Source organism: Pteropus vampyrus, unplaced genomic scaffold, assembly GCF_000151845.1.
Source record: "Pteropus vampyrus isolate Shadow unplaced genomic scaffold, Pvam_2.0 Scaffold91, whole genome shotgun sequence".
Classification (NCBI taxonomy): Eukaryota; Metazoa; Chordata; class Mammalia; order Chiroptera; family Pteropodidae; genus Pteropus; species Pteropus vampyrus.
This window is the reverse complement of record NW_011888872.1, coordinates 1,476,633-1,501,522: the sequence shown is the minus strand read 5'-3', so window position 1 is coordinate 1,501,522 and position 24,890 is coordinate 1,476,633.

Below are 24,890 nucleotides of genomic sequence, written 5' to 3'. Positions count from 1 at the left end.
CTGCTGTACCTTTTGCCCAGATGTAGCTTACGGATCAAAAGGACATCACATTTACCCATATCATTGTCCTCTGAAAGATCAAACTCTCATCATACGCCTGATGCAATATCTTCTATTCGAGGCCGTTTACATATTTCTCTATTTAAAAATATAGGCAGCTACTTCCTTCTTCCAACAAATGCTCTTATCAGTTTTGAATTACAGAGATCTATTTTGAGATGAACACGTTGAACAAAACCTTCATCCGTGTGTGCGTGTGTCTGTGTGTGTGTGTGTTTTTATTTCCCAACATGGCGGTAGGAGCTTATGCCCGCTATCTGCATAAGTCTTTTGTGTATTGCTAATGGAGTGCTGGAATCGTAGCAGCCCTGAGCGGGGAGTACATGTGAGCAACAATATGCTGAGAGACCCCTCGGTGGAATCTAATCTGTTCCAGCTCATGCACTCCTCAGAAACTATTTAACTTTCATTAAACTGTGTTTGATATCAGCTAAATAGGATGCATACGGCTCCAATATAGCTCATATGGTCGCATTCATTCAATCACAGCAGTGCTTTTTTTTTTATATTTCCCCCCACTTGTGTCAGTACCCAGTATAGCTGGGTAAATAGGAGACCTTTGAAGATGTAGTTAGTACTCAGATTTCTTTATTCTTTTGTGCTGGTTTCTTAGTGTTGAAACAGTGATTCATGTATGTCGCAGACAGCCTCCATTAATTTCATGTAATGTAGCTTTTATCTCGTAGCTGGGACAACTATCTTCAGCATTCTGTCGCTCTACCATCCCCGGCTCTGTCCCGACTCCCCTTTGCATTTTCCACTCTCCCTCTAGGTCCCCAAACACTCTCCATAGCTCCTCTTTCTTCACAAAAAATTATGTTAATTTCCAGCCTCTGCTTTCTTCCTGGTTTTTGTAACATAAGAACAAGTGAATTAACAGGTAAGGATATGCAGAAAAAAAAAGAATAAGGGATAAGATTTTTCAGTCTGGGTAAGCCTTTATGTCTAAAGGGGAAGTAAAGAAAAACTACTGGGATGAAAACATCTATCCAGGCAGGAGAACAGTTTGTGCTCCCAACCCCCACTATATACACACATGCGCGAGCGCGCGCGCGCACACGCACACACACACACACACACACACACACGCTCACACTCAATCTATTCAAAGGACACTAATTTGTTTATGAATACAGCACGGTAGGAGTATGCAGTTTCCCTGTTTCTGGGGAGGAAAGGGCCAGTGGATTTACAAACTGGAGCTGCTGAAAAGTTTTAATGATCATATAACACACACACATACACACTCACACACACACACACACACACACACACACACATGCATACACATGCACATGGGGTGAGGGGTAGGCTGGGCATATTACCAATAAGTTTTCAGCCAAGTAAACATCATTATTTACTTGCAAAACATCTTTTCTCCTTAATTATGAGCAAGTGTTAAGAATTTCACCTTTAAAACTATTAAGGGGACATGGATATATCTCTACGTTACCCTCACAGATATTTTTTCAATTATGTTTTATTAAATCCAAAGGAATAATCACAATTTTTTTTAGATCGCTTAAGAGAAACTACATGAGGTCTTTGGTACCAGGAACCCAATTATTTAGGATATTATTTTGTGAACCTTTTGCATTTTATTAGTGTACCAGAGGGTTTTCACATTCTTAAGGAGAATCCAGCTATTATTGCTTTTTTGGAAGAAATGTCTCACTGGGACAATTAATTCTATACATTAACACCAGTCACAGTTGTGCTGTATATTATTAAAATTATAAAGGCAAAACCCACATTTTATCATTCGGTTCAGAAAGGGGTCATTTACATGTGTGTGTATATTAGAGAATAAGCCGCTCTATGTGTAGCCCTCACTATGTGAGAACTTTGCAGAGTCCTGTGTTAATTTGGATATGTTCTCTCCGCAAATGCTGATGGTTTACAGAAAAGTCAAATGGGGCCAAGAAAGGTGAACACGTAGGCAGCTTCGGGGCTTGCCTCTGTCTGTCTCTGCCTCACTTGAGGGATGTTCTCCATTTAACTTTGTTGATGAGCACTTGTAATTAAGATGCTGTGCCTTAATGTTTGATGCTGGGACTTGAAAGGGTGATTTAAAAAATTTATTTAGATAAGCATATTGACATTTTTAGTATATATTATTAATCTTATTAATAGTATTAACAAAGGCTAATTGAAAATGTATCATCTATAATTATATTAGTCTTCATTTTAGTACATTTTTGTCAGAGTAAACTAGAAAGGAGTAATTAATGTGCCACTGTTATTTACCCCTGTTTGTATTAAAGCTGGTGTTGCACAATGTTAGAGATGAATATAGCCTGATTTCAATGAATACCACGGAGCACAGCATTCAGAAGAAGTAAAATAAGCAGCTGTGTTTTCCTGTACAAGGAACCTAAAAATAAATTCGACTTCAGGATTGCATGATAGGTGTGCAGGAGATGGAGAGGGCAAGTCTTGAGTCTCCATCACCTGTGCGTCTTACACACTAGGCTGCCCTTTTTCTTTCCTCAGTGGCAGGCTCAGGGATCCATGACTGCTCAGAATCTAGAGCCCCTGTATGTCATCAGTTTACAAAATAAATAGAGAAAAGCATGCCTCAATGCATGTGATCCTGGGGGTCACTGATGCCGGTTCCATTGGGGAAGGCCAAGGAAAATGATTTTACATTCATCAGGGATAAATCCAGGACTGAAGCTGAACCTTCCAAATGCACTGGCTCAATCTTTACTGTGAAAAAAGAAAATTATAAAAATGGTCCGAAGAATATTGCCCTCAAGAAACCAAATTCCCAAAGACAGACTTGACACTTCGAAGCCCCATACCCTGACCCTGGCCACCCTACACACACACACACACACACACACACACACACACACGCGCGCGCGCGCGCGCGCCCGACAGTTTCTAAACTACACAAGAAAATAGTCTCTTATGGCTTCCATGCATAAAACAAACAAACAAATTTTAAAAACCCTAAAAGAAGCAAGCAGGGGCTACTTAAATTAATGTGGAATTAAGCACTTTAAAGTTTTCTCCCACCCTGGCTGTTAGCATTCAGTCTGAGGTCAGCTATTCCCTGAGGCAGGCAGGGAGAGAGAGCACGGCACAGGAGTGTGAAATGGAGGCGGAGGGATGGCGACTAATGGCACATCTTTTAATCAGGTAGAGCCAAGACAGTGATGGCTGGGATTCCAAAGCTGGGCCCTGGGCTTTCTCCTGAGCTCTGATAAAAAGTGTGGCATATTGGTTGTGCTGGCTGCCAAGTGCTCTGTCCGTGCCCTCTCCACAGTGGCCAACCACAAACATGCTAGCTAGAAGCTCTCAGGGGGCCCCGCGTGTGCTGTTCCTACACGGCTAACATATGTATCGACACCTGAAAGCTACAGCCTGCCACGTCGCCAGGACCCCGCTCGCCTACCTTTGCTCCTTGGTCACCAAGGGTTAATTTCCTAATGGCTGCCTTGCTGCTGAAGCTGGCCAAGTTTTTCATCGCCTGCAGAGCACCACAAGCTGTGATTTGGAGCCAGAAAACACCATTAATTTTCTAAATAGGAAGGATCACATATGTAAACTGTCTGGTTCTGTAACGAGTCAGGCAGGTAGAAGATGAAGGAGGAGGAAGCGAATTTTTCCAGACGCGCACGCCAAACAGCCCGGCCCAATGGGCAGCACACTGTGCAGGACTTTGGGGGTTGTGGGGGTTGGAGGAAAACTAGGAATTTCCCTCCCATTTTTAAATTGGTTTTACCACCAACCTTCTATGTTTCTACAAAAGGTCAGGTTGGTGATCTATTGAGCAGTGTTGGGAGTTTTCACATTAGACTTCACAAGAAATTTATTTGTAAATGGAAGGAGGAATTAAGCAAAGTGCACCAGCTCAGAGACCACATAGGGGCTCACGAGTATGAAACAGTGTGGTTAACACGTCCTGAGTTTTCAGGGGACAGAAAATCAAAAATTCCCCTGATGGAAATTATTTACTTAAGCAGCAGCTTACCTGGATGTTCTAGATACTTGAGTAATGCATTTCTGCAGTTTTAGCAAATCTACAAAAAAATTTGAAAGCCTTCATTTGGAATTTAGCATGTATGCCTCTGTGTAGGGGTGTGTGTGTGTGTGTGTGTGTGTGTGTGTGTGTGTGTGTGTGTGTGTTTCAGAGAGGTTTAGAAAAGAGAGAGAGAAGTAGAGAGAGATTGAAATTTAGAGAGAGAGAAATGGGGATAAAATGCATTAAAAAAGTGTGATAAAAATGTCCTCCTGAATTTTGAAAATCATTTTATCTGCCTATTATATATATACCTCTTTCTAGAGTAACTATCACTGTTTTCTGAGATGCTAGGATAGTGTCAGACCTGAAACTGTACATAGGCCTAATAGGATTGAACTGCCTACCTCCCACCTGGTCCTCTTTCTGGGACCTTCAAGTTAAAGAAGAACCTTCTCTCCAACTCCCTTCTAACACTCTAGTTCCATTCCACAACTCTTTAAAACACTCTCTAGCTACTACCAATTTCCTCATTCTCTATTGTTCATTGCACTTTAGGCAAAAATGAAAAATCTGGGTATGTAAATAAATTTGGGGCAGCTTTTTAGCTGCCTCACAGATAAGAGGCTGAATGCTACTCTTTGATTCATGTCTCAGTAGAGTTCCTATGATAGCAGTGATTTGGCACACCAGGGTGTTCCCTAAGAAAGGTAAAAGGAAGTCAGACAAAGAAATGAGGATAGGCTTCTGGAGTGTGAAAGTGCATGTGAAGGCCCAGTATGGGAAAAGAGTGACCTAAACACTGGCTATGAGTGAAGGAGGAATGCCATCAGGGGCTGTGCGATCTCATGTGTATGTGTATGATAGACTGGTAATATATTTCAAAGTTTTCAGAGAAAAATAACCCTAAGGAAGACATATTCAATTTTAGGGTATCCTAGTATACTAGGACTGCCATTACAGGGTACCACAAACTGGGTGGCTTAAACGATAGAAATGTATTGTCTCAGACAGTTCTGGAGGCTAGAAGTCTGAGACCAAGATGTACGCAGGGTTAGTTCTTTCTCATGGTTGGGAGGGAAGGATGTGTTTCAGGCCTCTCTCCTTGGCTTGTAGATGGCAGCCTTCTCCCAGCGTCATTACGTGGTATTCTCTCTGTATGCATCTTTCATCGTGCCCAAATTTCCCCTTTTCATAAGGGTACCAGTCATATTAAATTAGAGCCCTCCCTCCAATGACCTCATGTTAATTAATTATATCTGCAGTTACCCTATTTCCAAGTAGGTTTCATTCTGAGGGTCTGGGGTTTAGGACTTAAACATATGAATTAAGAGGGGTGGGTATCAATTTCCCCCAAATGCAGGGTAAGAGAAAGAACTTCCTCAGGCGGTAACCAAAATTCTCATGTTTGCCCATGGCATATCCAAAGCAATATTAATTTGTGTATGCTTGCCTCTTTACAGACTGCTGAGTACTTTTGCTTCCAATAATTTATTCCAGAAAATTCTCTTGACCGTCCTCAAGGTCTATATTATTCCCATTCTCCTGGTGGGGTAACTGAGGCATCGAGAAGTTAAATGTCACTAAATGTCACACAGCTGCAGACACGAGACTCTTTAATTCAAGACTTCTGTTTTCTGCCCCAGTGTTTTGCCCATTAGTCTGCACTGCCTGCTTTGTAATAACCATTAACACATTTCACCACCAACAAAGTAGCCTGAGGCCTACCATTAAATCACTGAAGAAAGTGTGCAGCTTAATTCTACAATTCCTCCCATTATTTCCTCCAAGAAGTTGAGGAGAGGGGTCTTATTTCCCAGTGTAATTTTTGTTCAAATAGATCTTATACTGTTGGATTCTGAATGAAGTACAAAATCAGGCCTGAATCCCCAAAACTCCATCTTAGAGTTTTACTTACAAATACATGCGCAGATACCAGGACCAAGCAAATGACTCCAGAATTGGCCCAGAGTAGACCCAAGCTGGGCGTTGATGTTGGCAATCGCCAAGCTGGGTGTAGAACAGCCATCATTTTTCAGCTAATTTTCTCCTTTTGCCTTCTCCCTGGCTCCAGGTAGAACACTGTTCATTAAGAGCGCTGCAGAGCTCAGTAGAGCTCATTCTTGCTGAGATCGCCTCTCTGATCTTCTGAAGCCTTTAAAAGGGAATGAGCCTTGGCCTCCTTTTTATGGGCTACATTATGACCTGGCTTCAAAGTGTGAAAAGAGGTTCCAAGATTCCCTTTGTGCGGTGGAGTCTCTTAATTGCACTTTTAAACACAGTGTAATTTTTGTAATTAACATTATGGTTTCAGAGGGCAGAGGAGCCTGCACCGTGCTAATTACAAACCCGCGTCTTCAGAGCAGTGGAATTTCCAAGGCCCGATATTGGGGTGGGATACAGTTTTTATGAAGGATTTCAAAGATCCTCTGTGGGCTGTGTTCTGAGTCATCATTAGCATTTGATAACATAAAGAAATTTTACAACATGTGACAGATTTTCTATGTGAAGATTTTACCTGATAACTGGAAAATTTGCATAAAGAGCTTCATTAGGTCTCCTCTCACATTACCGAAAGAGTAAGAAGTATAGTGCACTTTTTCCCCAAGATTGTTCTTAGGAGCCAAGGAATCGGTGCTTTATAATAAAATTTACAGTATATTATGAAGTGAAGTTGTAATAATCTTCAATGATGTTGAAAATCAGAGCATATGTGCCTTTTAAAGAGAGGGAGAGAATATGTATCAGAATTACCATGTAACTGAAAACCTTGCAGTGAAGGTATATTGTACTGTTCTTTGCCATATAAAAGATCTAGTCCTGCTAGGCTGCCGAGTCAAGGCGAGAGCTTCATATATATAACACCGAGCGACAATAATGTGTAATTTTTTCACTCCATGAAGTCTGTTCACAGAGAAAAATTATCTTCCCCTTATTTCAGAGGCAAGTTTATCTTACCTTTATTTTTCAACTCTAAGCTATCAACCAAATTCTGTGTGTGCATGTGTGTGTAAAGATACACACACATACACACACACACACACACACACACTTCCAGAGATGCAGAGTGCATTCCATGCAGGGCAATCACAGCTTCTGCAAAGAGCGACTGGCCTTTCTTAGGCTGATACTCTCAGAAATCGTACTGTGGAGTAGGGATTGAGTCCCAAAGCCATCCATTTGCTGAAATCCTTTCACTGAGCATGGATCAATTAAGCCAGTAATAGTGATAATTTCGGGAAAGCTTTCTGTCATGATGGGAACAAGAATTCATCATTATTCCATGCTGTCTTATTATTTCAACACCATACATATGCCGTTGGATGTATAGCAGTAGCTTGCGGCATTATCTCAGTGGGATGCATTTTCCTTCATGAGAGTCTTTTCCTTGGCGATTATGCAGATAATGCATAGCTTTGTAATGACATCATAAATAGAACCCAAAAGTCCTAAGAAACAATTAGGGATGTATATCAATACTTCCCTTGTAATCATAACATCATCTGACTTCCAGTGGGATGCCAGGCTTGCTCCCCAAGTTCCGTAATCACATATGAGCATTAATGCCTGCTTTACAATCTATCTTGGAGTCACAAATCCTGGCACCGGAGACAAATTAATATGCATTTTAGCCCATTGTCAAGAAGGGAACTCACACTGGGGTTTTGATCACAGAGCCTAGGGTGAGAGTCAGACAAATAAAAGCCAAGCTGATACAAACTGGACCCTCGGTGTACTGACCTCAGGCAAAAGCAAGAACAGACTAAAAAATTTAAAAAGCCAATACCCGCTGAAAGTGAAGGACCAAAGAATCCTCACAGCAAATCACCACACTTCTCTTTTTATAACACTATTTCCACAAGTAGATCTTTCTTTTATTTCTTCCTTGAATTATTTTCCCCATCCAATGTTTCCTTTCAGCCTAGTTTAATTCCCCTTAAAATAAACATGCCTTTGTCACTGGAGGAAAGGGCCACTTTTCTCTAATTGGTTTGAGGCATGTCAGTCACTGCAGCCTGCAAGGGATGCAAAACCACGCTCTAAGTGGACCTTTAAAACCACATGGTGGATTTTACAAGTTCTGTTCACTCCAGCTGAGGAGAATGGGGAATGAGGAGGATTCAATTATAGTTCTGGATTCCTTTCCCAATTTTAGGAAAGGGACAAACCCTTCTTCTCTCTTAACTCTTATAGCTCCTAACAAACGAAAATGGAAATTTTAGATAAATGATCAAACTTACATAGTATATAGCTTTATTTTTACAAAATATTTGCTTCCAGCAGAGTGTATCTTAATTCACGAATGCAGAAATCTGTCATTAAGATCTGACCCAGCTGCATGGCATTGTCAAATGCAATAACGTATCTTTTAATAGTTTTATATCAAGTAAGGATATAACATATCATTAGTTTAAATGTATTTGCAAGCAATTACCCCCACCAGGATATTTGAGAATGCTCATGCAAAATTGATGAAATTCTGACATACTTAAACATTGTTCATTTAGCTCGATTCCTTATGTATAGAAAAAAAATAGAATAAATAATTCCGCTGCCATTTGCAAACTACTGTTAGGCATTTTTATTCCACTCAGGCTTCAGTGCTGCCTTTAAACTAGAGCCTTCGGTGATCATTTGAAAAAAACAGTTTCATATATGTTTAATTTTAAATAATGGACTAGATTTTTCATTCTCCTTATTATTGTTCAATGTAGTAATTTAAATATGGAGTAGATTTACTGCATGTCAGCTGCCTTTCTTTTACAAAATGGGATAAATTATTGAATGAGTAGAGGTTGTTTGACAACCAGTTCTCTAGTACTACACAAAAAAAGACCTTTGACATTCAGCTGTCTTTTGAAAAGAATAAAGAATAAATCAATTAAGCCACTATGCTGTGGTTCAGAAATGCCATTCTGTGGCAGTTTCGCTTTGCCTCTCAGGTGGCTTTTGAGAAGCTCCCCCATCACATGGGGAACAGAATGATGGCCAGGCCGAGGTTCTCCAATGTCTTTCCTGGGTTTCTAAAACCATTTTTGGCTAAATGTTCTCCAATGTCTTTCCTCGGTTTCTAAAACCATTTTTACCAAAACATCAGAACCCACCACAGCCAGCAGATTCCTTTCTGATTTTTCTCAACTACATTAGTGAATATAATTTACCAATGATTGATTACAAATTTTTTTCCTGCTTTTGGATTTTGCCTGCAATTTTTAATATGTTCACTGTGCCAGAGCAGAGAAATCTTGTGTTGAACATCTCATCACCCTTTATGCAAGCCAGGTGAGAAATTGCATTTCAATGCCTTACTATGCTATTCCTCAATACCATATTAGCATCTGTGTAATTAATAATACTTTGAGCTCTGTCAAAATGAAATCACTTTTATTCTTCCCCAAAAGAGAATCATTTATTAACTACGTGTGATCCCCAAATACATTTTTCTTTACTAATGTCACTAGTAACTATACCTTCTGAAATATTAATCTATCTATCCAAACCCATAAAGTCTGATCAAATTATTTTTCAACCTATCTAATCATTGTGAAAAGCAGTCAAACTGGTTATTTGAAGGGTCCTGTAATAGGTACTTTTGGAGTACTATTTCTGAGCATAGCACTGCTTTGAGGCAGGTTGAAACATGAGGAAGGAAAGTTAAAAAAAAATAGATAAAAGGAAAGGCATGGTCTCTTCTCTGAAAGAAGTTAGTCTACCTGAAGAGAGATGACCAGTTGGTTCACACAGAACAATTACCAAGACTCACAAACACTATATAAAACTGGGCTAAGTGGAAAAATATAATTGTCATAGGAGATTAGAGAAAGGAGATATTGATGAACACTGAAAACCTACATTTAGAAAAGATTCATGGATGATGGGTCTCATACAATGAGTAAGATTTGGATGGCTGGAAAGAGGGGAGTGGATTCTAGGTGAGTTGGTAAAAATTCTTTGAATGTAAAAAATGAGTTTAAAAATTCTGAAACAAAAGAGTTCCTGGGAAGCGGTAGGAAACTAAAATAAGTATATTGAGTGGTGCTAACTTTGGGAGATCTCTAAAGGTCAGTGAACAGGAAGAAGCATTTAGATGGGTTACATTAAGCTATATGAAGCCACGAATTCTTGAGCAAGGGGCTGCCATGAATAAAGTACCTACCGAGGATGTTGGCAGGATGGTCATTTATTATTTTAACTTTTCAACCCTTTATTTAGGCACAACCTGGCCATAATAATACCACCACACCTGTTCTCACCCACAGTTAATGCCACAAAACATTCGTTTCAGCATTATTCTCCCTGCTTAACTAAGGGAGCCTCAGAATCCTTCTCAGAATTGCATTCTGGGCAGCGATTACAAATTAATCAGAATTATTACACACACACACACACACACACACACACACACACACACACACACACACACGCTAACATCCCATGCCTAATACATATGGCTTGAAACCACGTTTAAAACGGAACTACACATTATATTATAATGTAATATTTCGGTAGAGATGAATAGAAAGCAGTGAAAAACTATACACATACACATAAAAATATGCACATATTCACACACATACTTTATTTTACTAGCAATTTCTCCACAGATCCAGAATACTTAAAGATTTGGGGAAATTCTTCAGTAAATTCAAGCCAATGAATAAAATTCTAAAATAATTAAGGACTAAGTCCACTAGAAAATGATGACTGAAAGAGAAACAAAATCCTCTACTATCATTTTCCAATAACAACATCATTAAGAAACATGCAGTCAGATTTCTAGGTGGCTTGAGAAGGAAGCAGCTGAAGAAGGACTCACAGCCGGAAAGAGAAAGGTGAGTGGAGAAAATAAGTGGGGGCAAAAAGCTTCAGGATTCGCCTGGAGAAGAGGAGACTCCGAGGGAACTAAATAATAGCTTTCAAGTGTCCGAAGTGTTATTCTACAGGGAATACTGACCAGCTGCTCTCCATCTTTATTCGGGGCAGAACAAAAGGGATGCACTAAACTGTAGAAAGAAAGATTTAATTTAGACGTAGAAAGAGTGGCTTGATAATAAATGTTATTAGATGTTGGAATCAGTGTCCACGGCAACCCTGTTCTTTGGAGAGTTTGCAAACATGAAGACACACGTACAGGCCCTCGGGTCCAACTGAGGTGGGCGCTGCTTGAAGGTGCTAGTTCAGGCCCACTCTGCTCCCTGTTCCCTTCTGACCCCAGTATCTAAGACTGCACCCCAACCACCCGGTCTACCAGGTCGGTTAGAGCCATTCCCAGGAACAAAGGGAAAGTGGGCTGCTCCCCAGCATGCAAACTTTCAACCATGTTTAACAAGGTGCAAGGAAAAACAAGCAGCCTGAGCATGGATTCCCAAGCCTCCTGCCTTGTTAAATTCAGTTTATGGTTTACACAAAAGTGCTCTGTCTTAATTTGCTTCTTTCCTATAAATGAAATGGGGTACATTTAGTATTCCTAAGGGGTTGGTATACTGGCCAAGTTCATGCTGCCTATGGATTTAAAAAATGCTAAGCAAGGATACCCACACTGACAATCTTTGGACAGGGAGAGTGAAGAGATGGAGGCCCTGGTGACTGAAATATGCTAGAATTACTGGCATATGCCCAATCCTTTGTTTCCTCCCCCTTTCTCTGTTTCTTTTGTTGCCTTTCCTTGTAAAAATAGATGTACAGGGATAGCACTGCATTAATTGAACATGAAATCTGCAAACCTGCATTACTTATTACATTGACTTTTCTCCATGTAGTCTGAATTGGCGAAGTTTTATGATAATATTTAGAAGTAAGAACCTACAATGTTCTAGTAGTTCTAAACAACATACCTTATATTTACCAATGCTTAATAAGTGTTTGTTAAATAAATGACTAGGGGTTCTATTTTTCACTCCTACACAACCCATATGAAAGGTCTCCTAATGGACAAGCACTTGGACAACTTTGCTCTCCTTGTAAATGAGTCATCAATCCTCCCAACATCTGAGCTGTTCTTCTCTCATCACTGAAAAATCAGATGTCCTTGAGGGCAGAGAGAATAACTCACATAGGTTGTGCAAAACTAAACATGTCCTTCACTCCCTGTGAATGCTGATGTCCTTTGTAGTTAGCAACTGGGTCCCCCTCTTTTCCATTGTCCCAAAATTGTTTTACATAATGCTTTAGGCGTAGGGTATTCCACAAGTATCTGTTTAACAAAAAGAAATAAAATACACAGAACACAGGAAGTGAGGCACAGTGGTTAAAGGCATGGGCTCTGGAACTAGACTGCCTTGATTCAAATCCCAGTTCTGCCATTTACTGACTTTGTGACCTTAGGCAAAATAGTTGTAACTTCTTTGTGCATCAGTTTTCTCATCTATTAAATGGGAATTCTTACAGTACCTATGTCATAGAGTTGTTATGAGGATTAACTAGGGCGATATCTATAAAGCACTTTGAATAATATCTGACAGGTGTTAAGCACCAAATAAGTGTCAAATGAATTAAAAGATGTTGGGGCTCAGGAATATACATCTTGGTATTGTAGTCCAGATCTACCAGCTGGTTAAAAGCATTTGGCTTGATGTCACCTGTCTGCTCTTTCTCCAAACCACCAAAAAGACAATGCACATAGTGGAATAAGGCCCAAATAGGGTCATAAATAGTGAAAATGCTTTGAAAGTGCATATTAGAAGTAAGGCCAGAAAGGGAAACGATGGCTTGGCTGAGCGAAATCGAAAAGATAATCCAAAATGAACGACTTTGTCATTACTGAATACCTACAGACCCACTAGAAATTAGACTCAGTATTTTTCATTTACCTGGTGTGAGAGAAATGCTCTTACCATTGTTTAGCATGGATTTCAGTGGAACACCTAAGAGGTAGACCCAAAAGTAACTTCAACAGTAATCAAAGTGTCAGCTCTTGGACCTAGTTTTGATTCATTCACTGCAGCAATGATACATAAATGGCACACGCACTTCCATCCACTCTTTGGGTGCAGATGTGGTTCTCTTTCTCACTGAACTTAAAACTTCTCCTTGTGCGAATCAATGCTACAGGCAGCTTTTACACATAAACAGGAGTTGGAAAGAGAGGGAATAAAATAAAGGGTTCAAAGCTTTGCCTCTAGACTCATAAAACAACATGATAACCTTTCTCAGACACCAAATCCAGATAGTTCCATTCCAAGGAATATCAACCATATGTACCTTCTGAAGATCCAAGGCATGAAATTCTTCCCCATTCTGGATTATTGCCTGCTTATTAAGGAACATTTCCCTTCAGATGGAAATACTTATATTTTTAAAGATACCATGTCAAAATGTGTTTATTTAACCTATACTGTATCCCTACTGTGTGCTAGGCATTGTGTTAGATTTGTGTGGAGTTCATAAATATAGATACAATTTCGGTCTTCAGGAAATTTACAGGAAAGTTGGGAAAGCAATATTTATACAAATAGAAATCAGAAAATCATCCAAAGTAGCATGGTAAGAAAATTGATGGTAATGAATTTTGCTACAGTAATAAAATGTTCTATTTTGTGGTTCAGGCAGGAAGAAACTTTTAGAGCATGGAGTTGCATGTGGGCCAGGATAGTAAGAGAAGAAATAATAGTCACCAAGCATGAAGTGGCCCTTATATAATGGCTGACGTGTGGTTTGCAAAAGGGGAAAAGCATAAGCGAAATGCTCAGAGATGGAAGTGATAATGGAGTACACAAGGGACAGATCTGATCATTTCTACCAATGACCAAGCAATTCAGAGGTCTTCCTGTTACGAAATCTGCCAACACAAAAGCTTCTAAGGACTTAAGAGGCCCCAAGAGAATACATTCAAACAGGAGAGTAACTTTCTTCAAGGTTACAGAAAACATCTACTGACCACAAACATCCATGCCAAAGGCTTCTCAGGAATGGAAGCACAAAAAAGGGTCAACTAACCAGCCCTGGTTGTACAAACTCTCTCAACACTGTTTTAAAGTATTACTTCAAGAGAAGAGGTTAAATGAGGTTTGAGTGCAGTGTAATAAAAACTTCACTGTTCATAAAGCTCTGAGTGATAAATGTATGTATAGTTACTGTATAAAAATATTAGGGTCAAATGCCAAAGATCTCTGAGGTTAAGGTTTGTTTGCATGGATAGGTGAAGGACCCCAAATCACCAAATCTCAAGAAAATGGCAGCTTGTCAGTCAAAGACACAATCTGCTTCAGCTCACCAGAGAAGCCCATTCCCAAACTCCACTCGGCCAGACATTATAAACACTCTAGCTGTGATATACAGCACACCATGGCATGTAATTTGTTTGGTTCCGAGAGACTAAGACAAGGGTTTGGAAGGTTCACTGCATTGTAAAAGAGATATGCCTGGCTGCTGCAGGTTTTCACATTTGTAAAAAAAAAAAAACAAAAAAAAAACACAACAACACCGCATTTCTGAATAATAGGACAACCAAGGGAGAGGCATGAGTTGGTATCCATGGAATAGCTAAGGAAAGATTTTATCCACTGCAGTACATACCAGCGTCTACAAGTAAAACAAGGAAGACCTGCGACAAAGTCCTATAAAGAAAGGCAAGTTTCTGCTTATGAGTAATTTTGGCCTATGGCATAATTTGTGACGCATTTTTAAAAACAATTATACATGGGCTCCTACAGCAATGAGGGAGGTGTGTAAAAGAATCGTGGGACTCATCACTTCTGCATAATGAATAACCCATTTTACTTCAGAGCCAAACTAGGACTTGCCCTTCTCAGTAAAAAGAAAACTTAGATCACATAAACCCTCTCCTTTGTATGGCAGGGCCGGGCACAGCAGAGGCAGTGAGAGAACCCAAAAGTTGTAGGTACAAGGAGAAATGAAAAGAAAGTACCTTCAAGTAATTGACAGCATGGAATTAGTAGAACATATTTAATAAAAACAAAGGCCTTTTTAGAAATCCATGGATATAAACCTTTATTTGAAATCTAAATTTTGAGCCATTACTGTTTCGGAGATTAAGAATTCCTTGCAGTTAGCAATAACAGTCTTACTAAGAAGTGAAAAATCAGCTTCTATTTTTAAGCAATTCTTATGAACTGGACATTGGGTCAAGCATCTCACAAACACTGTCTTCATTTAGTCCTCACAACAGCCTTGAGTATCTCATCTTCCTCAACTGGGGAAAAAAGCTCCAAGAGATGTAATACGTTGCCCAAATTTCATCAGTAAGTACCCGCAGTGGGATTCCAGGGAAAGTGGTCTGACTCTCAAGCTCATGTTCCTAACATATTTTCTATCATTTTGGCAGAATTGTTGTATTGATAGCTGTTATCATAACCAATCCCTCCATTCTAGTATGGAATATAAAACAGCAGAACCTGAATGACAAAAGAAATCTAAACCATAGTAGAAAAGACAGAGAAGCCCTTAGCTTCAGCTGACTACAGTTTTCATTAAATCCTTGGAGATAAACTTGGAAATAAATATCATAACCCTGTATATTGTTTATAGTTTGTTATATGGATTTATTCTTACATTTACTGCATAATAAACTAAATATAGTTCAGGGTTTCCACATTCTTTCCCAGTTTTTCTTTTTATTGTCTTTGTAAAGTCCCCCAAACATCTGAGATATTGTTATAGAGAGATGTCAATAAAAATGTACTCCAATTGATTATTTAAAATCAAAATGTAGGGACCTAAAGTGAGATGGTCTAGTGAATAGTACACTTTATAGCTTGTTTCACACTGATGAGCTTATTTATTGCTGAGTGGAGCTGGGCAAAAATTATTATTAATTAATTTTTGCCTTTCTACCCCAAGTTCATGAAGAAATGCTCCTATGGTGTCTTTGAAAAGTTTTACTTTTCACATGTAACTCCATAATACACCTGGGATTGATTTTTGTATATGGTGTGTTGTAGAAGATTCATTTTTTTTTCTTTTATGGATATCCAAGTGATCCAGCCAGTATCAATTATTGAAAAGGCAGCTATATTCCTCATTGCCTTGTAGTAGCATCATTATTTTATAAGAAAAATAATAGTAAGTATAATAATTTTTGATATCTGATATTATGCATCTTCCAATTTCTTCATTATTTTCTTGGCTATTCCATGTATGTTTCAATATAAATTTTAGAATCACTTATCAACTTCCATTTGAAAAATCTGTTGGGGTTTTTATCAAAATGGCACTGAATTCACAGGTTGATTTGCAAAGAAATGACATCTTCATGATGCTGAGTCTCTTAATCCAAGAGCATGACAGGTTTTATTTAATTTCTCAATAACATTTAGAGCGTTCTTCATAAAAGTCTTGCAAATCTTTCATTAGATTTATTGCTAAGCAACCGATTATTTGATACTGCATTAAGTAGCATCATTTTTTAAATTTTAATTTCTAATAGTTTGTTGCCATTTGCTTGGGATTTGACGATTTAGGATCATTCACATATACATGCAAGAAAACCGTAACCTTAGAGATCGTTGGCATCTGACTTCAACATTTTTGTACATTAACCATCCATACATTTATCATTCAGAACTTTATGAACTGTGAAGGTTTATTACATTGCATGTAAAACTCAATTGATTTTTGCTATGTTCACTTATTAATTCTAATAAGTTGTCTTTAGTTCTTTTGGATTTTCTACATAAAAGAATCAAGTTACCTGTGAATAATGGCAGTTTACTTCTTAATTTCTAATTATTATGCCTTTTATTTCTTTCTTGCCTTGTTGTGCTGGCTAGGTCCTCTAGCACAATATTGAATAGAATTGGTGAGAGCAGACCTTATTTCATTTCTAATTTGGGGGGAAATCTTATAATAATTATCGTTAAATAAAAAGATTGCTGTAGATGTTTTGTAGATACTCTTTACTAGATTAAGGACATGTTCTTCTACTATTTTGAAAGGCTGCTAGAGTTTTCGTAATGCTATCTCAGCATCTATTAAAGTAATCATATGATTTTTCTCATTTCTTCTTGCCATAACTTACATTGACTGATTTTCCAATTGGTAAACCAACATTGCTTTCTTCACATAAACCCAAGTTAGTCATGATATATTTACCTTTTTATGTATTATTCAATTCAGCTTGCTAATATTTTTTAGGAGTTTTACATGACTGTCCAAGAGAGAAACTGGTCTGTAGTTTTGTTACTAAAATTATATTGGCCCCAGAATGTGCTGGGTAGGAAATGTCTCCTTTTTTTTCCCATTGTTCTAAAAGATTCATGTAAGATTGATTTTATTTCTTCCTTAAACAATTGGTGGTCTTCACCCAGAAGCCATTTGAACCTGGATCGTTGTAAGAGATGTAATTTTAGTTTCAATTACATATGAAATTTCCATAATTGATCTAGTATTATTCAGATTTTTTATTTCCTCTTGTGTCAGTTTTGGTAACTTTATAATTGCGTCAAGGAAACTGTCCATTTCATCTAAATTTTAAAATCCCTTGACATAAAGCTGCTCTCCCATCACTGTGGGCACATGGAGTTTAGGGGACCTAGCTCATCACAGACCTACAGCCTGAAGCAGAGCACCTCTAGAAACTGCAACCTAAAGCAGAGCTGCTTTAGATGAGCAGCAGACAAATGAACAAAACAAATGTTTAATGTGTTTTTGTGGTTGTTTGTTATGATATAAATAACTAATACATAATTTTTATGTTTTTATTAATTCTCTCTTCTGATATGCCAAATCTTCTGTTAAACCTAACCCCTGAGTTTTAAATTTTAGAAATTTTATTGATCAGATTTTAGATTTATATATGGTACTTTTTTGTTTCATTTCTGCAATTAAAACCTCCATCACATGATCTATTTTCTTGACTACATCGATTACAGATTTTTAAACTATCTTTGTCTAATAATTATAATAGCTAGACTACCTATAGGTATGTTTCTATATTTATAATCTTTTTATTGAGATATAATTGATATATAATAAACTACACATTTAAAGTGTACTATTTGATAAGTTTTGACATCTATATACTACTAAAAAACCATCACCATGATCGTGATAATGAAAGTATCCATCATTCTCAAAAGTTTCCCATGCCCTTCTGTAATCTTTTCCTGCTGCCCCAACTCATACCCACCCCAACCACCAAAATCAATAATCTGATTTCTATCACCACAGATTTGTTTGTATTTTTAAGAATCATATAATATATATTCTTTCTGTCTGGCTTCTTTAATTTAGCATAATTATTTTGAGATTCATCCATGCTGTAGCATGCATCAATAGTTCATTCCTTTATATTGATCCATTACATGAATAAATCACAATTCTTTGTCCATTCACCTATTGATGAATATTCAATTTTACTAATGGTGTCTTCCAAAGAGCAGGAGTTTTCTGTTGTTGTTGTTGTTTTGATAAAGTCCAATTTATCAATTTATTCTTTTATGTATCACGCTTTTGGTATTGTCTAAGAAATCCTTTTCTAAACCAGCGTCAAAAGGTTATATTTTACATTTTCTTCTAGAACTTTCATATTTTTAGGTTTTACATTATCTATTGAAGTTAACATTTGTACATATTGTAGGATGTGGAACAAAGTTTCTTTTTTTCTGTATGTAAATATTACAATACCATTTGCCTATCCTTTTCCACCAAATTCCATGTATACTTTTGTCAAAAAATAGTTACCCATATACATGTAGGTCTGTTTCTTGATTATTCTGTTCCATTGATCTTTTGGTCTATCTCTACACCAGGGGTCAACTAACAATGGTCCGTAGTTCAAATCTGGTGTACTGTCTGTTTATGTATAGACACAAGCTACGAATGGTTTTTGCATTTCAAAATGGTTGAAAAGAATCAAGAGATTAGTTTTTCATGACATGAAAAATTACATAAATTTAAATTTTAGTTTTTTTAAATAAAGGTTTATTGAAACACAGACATACGTATGTACTGTGTATGGCTCTTTTCACACAGCAGCAGAGCTAAGCAGCTGTGAGAGAGACAGTATATCCCACATAGCCTAAAATATTTACAATTTGACCTTTACATAAAAAATTTTCCTATTCCTGCTTTACTCCAATATCAAATTGCTTTAGTTACTATAGCTTTATAATGTATTTTGAAATCAGATAGTGTTAGTTCTATAAGTTGGTCCTTTTTTTTTCAAAGTTGTTTTGGCTATATTAGAACCTTCAAATGTCATATCAAATTTAGAATCTGCATTTCAATTCCTATTAAGAATAAACCCACCATGACTTTAATTGTCATCAAACTGGATCTATGGATCAATCTGGGGAGATTTAGTGTCAAAACCATAGGTCTTCTGACCTATGGACATAATATATCTCCCCTCTCACTAGGTCTTCTGTTGTTTTTCTCACCAATTTATATAATTTTCAGTGCACAGGTAATCATTGGCAGAAGCATCCCTATTTTTCCTAGTCTCAGATTTCATGAAAACCAAAAGCATATTTCCCCTTACCTATGCCCCTACATGTATCTTTTTCTGAAAAAAAAAAAAAAGGTGAAAGAAAGTAAGAGAGATTCATTTACACAGTTTGCAAAGTTTTTTGTTTTTTTTTCCTTTGAATCTAACCACAAAAGCCAAAACACACAAGAACTATAAACATTTCAGTATTAGATATGAAGTATCAAGACACGAAATATAAACATACTTTTTAAAATGTGGCACTCCTTTCATAATGTGGCAAATTACTTTGGGAAGATGGCAAATTATGAACCTCACTCAATGTGTTCTCTACCATATCATCAGGAACACCATTTCACGGTTAATGAAGACATTCTACCAGTCAGCCAGCCAGTGTTTAGAATAAAGTTGTTACATTTCATATCAATAAATTATTATTATAATGGCAAATAACTTCCTTCAAAATAGGTTGTTGCCATGATTAAAGGCTTGTTTCCTGTGGTGATCACTGGTCACCTTCTGTTTCACCTCGGCTGTCAAGCAGCAATTGGAGGTATGAGAGAGACTTTGACATTTTTGGGTGCTCTGTGCAAATCCTCTAAATCACCTCTGAAATTCATTTCTCATCTAATTACGGCTACTGAACAAAGGCGGTGTTGGAGGACAAGGATCTCTTCCCTGTATGGGCCAGGGACTGGCCAGATCGGGATTTGGCTGTCTTGCAGAGTGAGTGTGATGACTAAACCTGTCTGGAGAGACTCCAAGGTTTGCTCTTTCACCACAAAGGTGACCCTTTTTGAAGGAAATTTTCTTTGATGTTCAGCTCAAATTTCCCCTTCACTCAGTTTCACTCTATCATTCACAATTGGATCTCATAAAAACAATTCCTCTTCCTTATGAAGGGTTTTCAACCTTTCCATCCTCAAAAATTCTATACTCCTCTTAGCTATGGTTGGATCAGGTTATATATATTTATCTTCAGATTAGTAATAAAAGAATTGATAATATTTGTTTTACAATCATCAGGAAATACCTTTAAAAGCACTTCCTGGTAGCTCAGATTTGCAACATTCACATTAGATTTTAGTTTGTGGACTCCAGGTTCTTGGCTTCTTTAGGAGATAAAAGCCAACTGAGATAGAGAGCCTTGCAATCTGACCTGGATATCTGCTGCAGTTTTAGCAAATAATATGTATATAGTTAATATATTGTTAAAGTGCCTTGTTTAGACACCTCGTCTAATTAAAATGTATTCATCATCATGAGCAGGGCTATGAAAACCGTACTGGAATTTAAAAAAACGTAATACTATGCCCTCATTTTGGTACTTAATATCTTAGGTGACATCAGATGACCAATTTGATAACTTCTTGTCTTCTATCTTCTTCAAAGACATCTCCACACACTAAGTTAATAAAAAGGACATTCTCTCAATTCGTTAATATAGAAACATCTTAGTTAAATTTTAGTTAAATGAGGTGATCTGTTAGTTAAATGAACTTTCCTGTGGCTCACCTCCTCCAAATCATTCCATTGGATTTACAGTGGTTTGCACTGTAGCACCGGACTGGACTCTGCCTACTTCTCTCTATCCATGTTGTCACACCCTAATCCAAGTTACCTTCTGTCTCATATCTCTCCCCTATATGACCGCAACAGCCTGCTCACCGGTCTCCCTTCTGCCACTCCTGTCACCTTCTAACCCACAATCCAGTCGGAAGCCAGAGTGCTTTTATGATTTAAAAACCTAAATCATATCACTTTCCTACTCAAAATGCTAAAAAACTGCTTCACTGGACCACTATTAGCTGTGGCTACATCGTGAAAAATCCTCCCTACATGTGAGTAACTTCCTACATTAGGAGCCCTACCTTTCCAAGGTGGAATTGAAAAAATAATTGCATTCCCAGACTCTCTTGCAGCTGAGGTACAGGTGTATAACTTGGATTCCACCTATATAAAACACACCTGTCAGAGACATGGTTTAGGGGCTAAACAATATGAGAAATAGCTCCATACAGAGACTGATCACTGACAAGCATGACAGTGCAAGTGCCTGGTTCTCTGACAGCAAATGTAGCAGGACTTCTGGCATTTAGACCAAAGCATTGTTGGTGCCAAAAGGAAAAGGAGTTCTCACTAGAGCAGTAGCCAGTGGGGTTAGTTGTGAATCCTGATGGCATGGCTCAGAGCAAGGCTCCTTAGCCTTCGTAAAGTTCTAGAAACAGTGCCACCTTTAGCCCTAGGCAAGCGAGACCTCTGTCTCAAGCCCTGAGTCTCAGGGACCATTATGTTTTGGAAGATATCTTTCATCATGACTAAAATAAAAATAAAAGACAAAATAAAAGACAAAAAATAATGAGCGATCTTACAATCAAGGATATGTTAACTTATCTGTACAGGAAATACAAATATGGAAATATTTGAATACATGTAATTAAGCCAGCCAGTTGTCTGGATTATGGGATAGTCCCCTATTTCAATAGCCTCAGATCCCTATATAGTTAATCACAGAAAAGAATCTGCATTCATCCTATATGTCCAACTTGTTCCACACTGTCACCTAATCAGGAAAGTGTTCATAGATTACTTATTCTTAACTGTCATACAACACTTGAAACAAAATGTTTGCCTGGGGCCCATATACCCTACTGGTAGCCCTGTCTAAGAGCTACCTAGCATCTTTTAAAAACATCCCTTTTCTGTCTAAACTAGCAATAGTGGATTCTGCTGTTGGCAACACAGGATCTAGATTGATAACACCAGTATACCAGAATAAAATTCAAACTCTCTAATATAGCCCTCAAAGACAACAAAAGCTAGTATATGCTTAAGTTCCTAGACTCTTCTAATCTCGTTCATTCATTCAACTATTCATTCATTCATTTACAAAAAATGTAGTAAATACCATATGCCAGGTGATAACCTAGAAGCTGGGAATACCAGTTAACAACACAGATAACATTTATACTTTCACAAACTTTACATTGTAGAGAGAAAGACAGAAAGTGAATGAAAAAAAAAAAAAGAGTGAATGGAGCAATAAGATAATCATAGAAAAGAAATAATAGTTAGGAAAAAAAAGATAAAAACAGGACTCATAGTACTTTAGATAGGGTGGTAAGATATGAGAAAGTGACATTGAAGCAGAGAACTGAATGATGGGCAGGAACCAGTCATACAAAAAGCTTGAGGAAGAGCATTCTAGGCAGAGGAAGCAGAACACACAGAAGCCCAGAGGCAAGAGCAAGACTTATTTGTCAAAAGAACATAAAAAGAGTTGTGTTGCTGGAGTATAGAGAATGAAGGGAAAAGACATAGGAAATCAGGTCAGAGAAAGAGGCAAGGACAGTCCTGTTACACATTTGTTCCCTAAACTAAGTGGATCAATTTATGGTTTTATTATAATTAGAGCCATCGTTTAGAAGCAATTTCATTCTTTGTGCTCTGGTGGGGGATGGGGGTGGGGTCAATGCCCTCCAAACATCTGAACAATTCCAAGATTCAAGTAATAATGATACATTCTTGATTTCGTGTTGTCTGCCCTTCCTCGTGTCAAAAGCTGTTATGATCAGTTTTCTGCAGGTCTTTTTACGCTCTCAGCTCATTCTCGTGAGGGAAGTCTGGACCCTGGAGTTTTACCAAATTCCCTTAGAGGACTGTGGGCCTCAGAACCTACTCAAGCCATTGTTCAGAAAAGTGAGAAAAGCCAATTCTAGATCCAACAATGGGATATTGTCAGGGAAACAAATGGTGAGGATAACTGGTTTCAAGCACAGGAAGCAGGGACAAAAATAAAAGCACCCCATCCATGCTCCTCTCCAAGTTTCCTCTTTTCTCGCCATACCCATGTAAAGGAATCAAAGAGGAAAACTTTTCAAGATAACTCTGGTTCACACCAAGTTCAGAAGCTCTATTCTGTCCTTTGTTTTAGATTATCCATACAGTTAATTTTTTTTTTTTTTTAACAAATGTGAATTCAGTACCTGCTATATGCCAGGGATTGTACTAAATACAGGTACAGAATGGTGAACAAAACAGACCTGGTGCTTTCCTTTGTAGAGCTTATGGCCTCTAGACAGGGGAAAGCATTGAACTAATAATCACAAAATTAAATGTTCAATAACAAACAGGAATAAGATTATGAAGAAAAAATATAGAGACTGGTTGGAGAGCACGTTGGTGGCAGTGATTGTAGAGGGACAGTAGTTTGCCTCAGACTTCCTAAGCATGCCCGTGACAACCCTCTGCAATTCTTTAGTCTTAAGGTGGCTTTACTGATACCATTCTGAAAATCATTCAGGTTCTCTTCAGTGAGGGTTTTAGCGAGGACTCACGTGGAGTTCTATGGAGACAGCAAGTTCCCTGCCTCCTGCCTCCTCAGAAGGTGTTTTTCCTGAAGGAGCATGTCTATTCCAGATGATACTGCATTGTGATTTACTAGGCTCATCTAAATAGAGTCTTATTGGCCAAATTTCCAACCACAGGTCTATAGACAATACTTGCAACATAGGTGAGCTAGAAAACAGACAAATAGAACATTCTCTGGTTACTAACAAAAGGATAAAGAAAATAGGTGACTCTGTCAAGGTACAACAAAAATCTTACAGGTCTTAAAAGGGAAAATCTTAAAAGGGTCACCATTGTTTGAAATGACAGAGTCCCGTTCAACGTATTTTAAGAGGTAACTGAAGGATGTTTGATTTGTATTAAGTGGTATAGGTTAGTTAGACTTCACTGCTTAGAACCAATTGTTTTGATTCCTCCATTTTGAAAATGGGATTGATTTGACTTCCTCTCCCACAACTCCTGCTTACTTTCTCAACCGTTTTCTTCTTCTTCCGATACCCTTTCCATTTACCCTTCTCCTCCTCACTACTTTTCACTTTGTCTTTCTCTTCTTTTGCTACCATCCCCCAGCCTCCTCAGGGTCTGAGTTATTCACATTTCCTTTCCATCTCAACATTTCAAAATATATGTTCATATCTTTTTTCATGGATGAGCTAAGAAATAAATACAAAAGGTCATTATTTGTAATGAATATCATGAGAAAAAATAATCAGCATAAAATTTTTAAAAAGCCAAAAATATACCTCTAAATCCTTTTAAAAAAACAAATTTTGATGAAAAAGTGAATTCTTTAAGAAATATGAAAAGTCAGACTTTGGAAAAATGAGCTTAACAGAAACAATGCTCATTAAGAAGATCCACTAAAATCTGTACAAGTTGTTGTGGACCAAAACTGATCAATAAATCAAATCTTCACAGTAAAATTTAAATGGAAAAAGAATCGATTTTGATGAAAATAATTTTGATAACATGAACATTAGAATAGAAAGAATCGAAAATGATTTAGCTGGGTCTTACAGAAAATTGATCAATGAATTAAATTTGCTGGATGGAATATGTTCCCTAAAACTCTTTCTCAACAAGATTTAATCAATACTTAAATCAAAATAAAATTCTGATTTGAATGTG